Source organism: Pipistrellus hanaki (genome assembly GCF_964339955.1).
Source record: "Pipistrellus hanaki genome assembly, chromosome: 4".
NCBI classification, from domain to species: Eukaryota; Metazoa; Chordata; class Mammalia; order Chiroptera; family Vespertilionidae; genus Pipistrellus; species Pipistrellus hanaki.
The window spans coordinates 90,405,325-90,410,114 of record NC_140506.1 but is presented as its reverse complement, the minus strand read 5'-3'; positions in this window follow the sequence as shown (position 1 = coordinate 90,410,114).

Sequence of the window (4,790 nt, the reverse complement as noted above, 5' to 3'; positions counted from 1 at the left end):
CTAAAGTGTCGGTCTATGGACTGAAAGGTCCCAGGTTTGATTCCAGTCAAGGGCATGTGCCTTGGTTGCGGGCACATCCCCAGTGTGCAGGAGGCAGCTGATTGGTATGTCTCTCTCTCGTCAATGTTTCTAGCTCTCTATCCCTCTCCCTTCCTCTCTGTAAAAAAATCAATAAAATATATTTTTTTAAAAAAGAAAAAGAATGGACCTTCCTTCCCCTGGCTGCCAGCATCACCTTCACTCCAGCCAGAGCTGCCTTTTCACTCCGGCCTGGAGCTGCCTTGCCACCTTCCCACATTGCTCAAAGGCCTAGAGTGGTTGGGGTGGTGCAGAATGCCTACGTCGATGGCAACAATGCAAGTGTCCCACTCCGCACCCAATCACTCAGGCACCTGCATATACAAATTAACTCATCATCTTTGTTGGGTTAATTTGCATACTCAGTCCTGATTGGCTCTTGGGCATCACAAAGGTATGCTCGATTTGCATCTTACTCTTTTATTAGTGTAGAATTCATTGATTGATATTTTCATGTGCCCTGACCAGAGGTCAAACCCACACCTTGGCATGTTGGGTCATGCTCTAACCAACTGAGCTCCATAGTCCACTTTTTAATACACACGCACATATATATTATTGATTTTTTTACAGAGAGGAAGAGAGAGAAATAGTTAGAAACATCGAGAGAGAAACATCAATCAGCTGCCTCCTGCACACCCCCTATTGGGGATGTGCTAGAAACCTAGGCACATGCCCTTGAGCAGAATTGAAACTGGGACCCTTCAGTCCGTAGGCCTATGTGCCAAACCAGTAAAGGGCATAGTCTACTTTTTTTTTTTTAACTATATTTCTTTATTGATTTCAGAGAGGAAGGGAGAGATAGAAACATCAATGATGAGAGAGAATCATTGATTGGCTGCCTCCTGCACACTCCCTATTGGATCCCGTCTGGGCATGTGTCAAAACCATCACTTTTTTATAGCATCTTTTTATGCACAAAAGGTTTTAATTATATATTTTTTATTTTTTTAAATTAATGCCAAGAAATCTATGGCATTTCTTTTTTTAAAAATATATATTTTATTGATTTTTTACAGAGAGGAAGAGAGAGGGATAGAGAGTTAGAAACATCGATGAGAGAATCATCGATCAGCTGTCTCTTGCACATCCTCAACTGGGGATGTGCCCACAACCAAGGCACATGCCCTTGACCAGAATCGAACTCGGGACCTTTCAGTCCACAGACCGACGCTCTATCCACTGAGCCAAACCGGTTTCGGCACAAGGTTTTAATTTTAATGAGATCCAGTTTATCTATTGAATTTGCATTTCAATAATCACAAGTGAGGCTGAACATGAGATATATTTTTCCCTTATAGAAGTTTACAGTCTGATTAAACTAGGTAAAACAGGTAAAGCCATATATTCTGAATGGTATACGCTAGTTTTTAGTTTCCCCATCTGTAAAATGGAGCAGTTAGACAAATGTGACCATTAGAAAGGTAGGCTTGCCATTAGTAGGGAATCATGAACACCTTTCTCACTGGATCCTTTAGCTTTAGAACTCTTCCTCCCGAGAATATTCTTGGTCACTCGGAGCCTGTACCACTGGCTTGTGGGGTGTTTTCTCATGCTTCTCACGATCGTGCTCCTCCTCCCCATTCCCACCTGGACAAGTAGCATTGTTGTCCAAGCCAGAAAGCCAGCAGTTGGCCTACTTGGTTTCCATCTCCAGCTAACCCCCCACATGGCCCCCACAGCCTCTCCCTCACCCTGCCCTCTGTATTCCCAGCTGCTGCTGTCCATACCCGGGCCCGGACTCTAGCATTAGCCTCTCTCCCCAGGCTCCTGGCCTCTAGGCTTTGCTTCCAGTCTTCACGAGGCCTCCAGAATGATGTTTAAACTTTCCTTTGATGCTTTATTTGTATCCTACAATGTGGTGGGTTGAATAGTTGCCCTCCAAAACTTGATGTTCACTCGGAACCTCAGTATGTGACCTTATTTGGAACCAAGAAAGGGCTTTGCAGATGCAATTAGCTAAGGATCTCTGGATGAGATCATTATGAATTTAAGGGGGACCCTAAACCCAGGGTCTGGTGTCTTTATAATAAGAGGAGACACAGAGGCACACAGGGGAGAGGCCATGTGAAGGTGGGGGTGGAGACCGGAGGGATGCAGCCACCAGCCAAGGAGCACCAGGAGCCACCAGAACCCAAAGAGGCAGGAAGGATCCCTCCCTGGTGCAGCTCTCCTGGAAGCACGCCCCTGCCTTTCCCTTCCCCTTCCCCCTCCCACCAGTCCTCCCCTTCGAGAGGTCCCAGGCACATTACAGGTAGCTTACTCACTCCCAAGCTCCAAGGAACCTTCCTTTACCTCTATAACTTGTTTCCTAAGCACATTTCCTTTAGGAATTACTTTTTCTATCTCTGTGATTTTCCAAACAAGTGTTCTCTTACAATTTGGGGTTTGCCTCTGAATTATTTCCCAGCCAGAACCCAAGTAAAAAAAAAAGAGAGAGAGAGAAAAAGAGAGACAGGATCCTTCCCATGTAAAATAAAGAGAGAGAGAGAGAGAGAGAGAGAGAGAGAGAGAGAGAAAGAAAGAAAAAAAGAAAAGAGGAAGGATCTTTCCCTGGAGCCTGTGACACCTTGATTTTGGACTTCCCAGCGTCTCCCAATCTGGGAGATAATAAATTCCTGCTGTTTTAAGTGACCCAGTTGGTGGTCCTTTATTGATGGCAGCCCCTGGACACTAATACATACAGGTAAGCCATGTTCATTGTGGAAAACATGATAAAATACAGATAAATGTATTTTAATAATTTTAATAATTTAAAATGTAAAAAATTTTACATTTTAAATTATTAAAATGTAATTATTTAAATTATTAAATTTTACATTTTAAATTTAATTAAAATGTAAAAAAATTTTACATTTTAAATTATTACATTTTAATAATTTAAAATGTAAAAAAACATGATAAAATACAGAAAAGAAAAAAAGTAAAGAAAAAAATGTACACAAGCAAATTTCATCCCCCAGAGACAATCACCGCTAACATTTTAGCATCTATATTGTTAGAGTAATATTTCTACAACGCAAACTTCTAAAATGCTCAAATCTCCCCTCAACGCCTTTGGAATAAAGTCTAAAGCCCCTTCATCGGGCCTCCTGGAACACAGCCTGTTTGTCACAGGCAGTGTGTGGGTTCGTGGCTCTGTGTAGGAAAGATTTCACAGCAAGAGTCCAGGTGGCTTTGAGAGTATGTTTATTAAAGCTGTGGACAGCGAAACAACGGGAGGGCTTAAGGTAGGAGAGCAACAAGAGAGGAAAAGTCAGAGGAAAGGGGGCCCACTGCTCTCCAGGAGACAGGTCCGGGGTTGCCCACTGCTCTCCTGGTGACAAATCTCATGGGGTCCCGTAGATTTGAGGAGAAAACCAGCAAAGACACAAGGCATACACATCCTCTTTTGAGGGTGCACTGTGATCTTTTGTCTTGAGGCTTTTTATCTCTTTTTGGCCTGCCAGAATCCCAGGGGAAGTCTCAGGAGGAGGGTCTTAACAAAATATTAATTAGCTTTTTTTTTTTCTGTAAAACTTTTTTTATTGACTTTAGATTCTAAAGTTTAGAAAGAGAGGGCAGAGGGGGGGGGGAGAGAGAGAGAGAGAGAGAGAGAGAGAGAGAGAGAGAGAGAGAGAGAGAGCGCGCCATAAACGTGAAGAAGAAATAACAATCGGCTGCCTCCTACCTGTCCCCTACTGGGGACTGAGCCTGCAATCAAGGCTGGTGCCCTGACTGGGAATTGAACCAGCGATCTTTTGGAACATGGGACAATGCTCAACCAACTGAGCCACACCTGCCAGGGCTCATTAGCTTTTCAGATGTGTTCTTCAATGTGTTCTTTCATCCAAATGTGTGTATAGAGGGGACAGGGGTTATTTTTCTGGTTAGTTTCTTTTAAAAGAACGTCATTAGCCCTGACTGGTTTGGCTCAGTGGATAGAGCGTCGGCCTGAGGACTGAAGGGTCCCAGGTTCAATTCCAGTCAAGGGCATGTACCTTGGTTGCGGGTACATCCCCAGTAGGGGGTATGCAGGAGGCAGCTGATCTATGTTTCTCTCTCATTGATGTTTCTGACTCTCTATCCCTCTCCCTTCCTCTCTAAAAAAAAAAGCTAATGAGCCCTGGCAGGTGTGGCTCAGTTGGTTGAGCATTGTCCCATGTTCCAAAAGATCGCTGGTTCAATTCCCAGTCAGGGCACCAGCCTTGATTGCAGGCTCAGTCCCCAGTAGGGAAAAGGTAGGAGGCAGCCAATTGTTATTTCTTCTTCACGTTTATGTTTCTCTCTTTCTCTCTTCTCTCTCTCTCTCTCTCTCTCTCTCTCTCTCTCTCTCTCTCTCTCTCTTCGCCACTGCCCTCTCTTTCTAAACTTTAGAATCTAAAGTCAATAAAAAAGTTTTACAGGAAAAAAAGCTAATTAATATATATATAAATTTAAAGAATGTCATTAAGAATGTTATTGAAGCTGAAGCCGGTTTGGCTCAGTGGTAGAGCGTTGCTCTGTGGACTGAAAGGTCCCGGGTTCGATTCCGGTCAAGGGCATGTACCTTGGTTGCGGGCACATCCCAGTAGGGGGTGTGCAAGAGGCAGCTGGTCGATGTTTCTCTCTCATCGACATTTCTAGCTCTCTATCTCTCTCCCTTCCTCTCTGTAAAAAAAAATCAATAAAATATATTTTTTAAAAAAAGGCAATTATCTATACTTTATTAAAAAAAAAAAAAAAAAGAATGT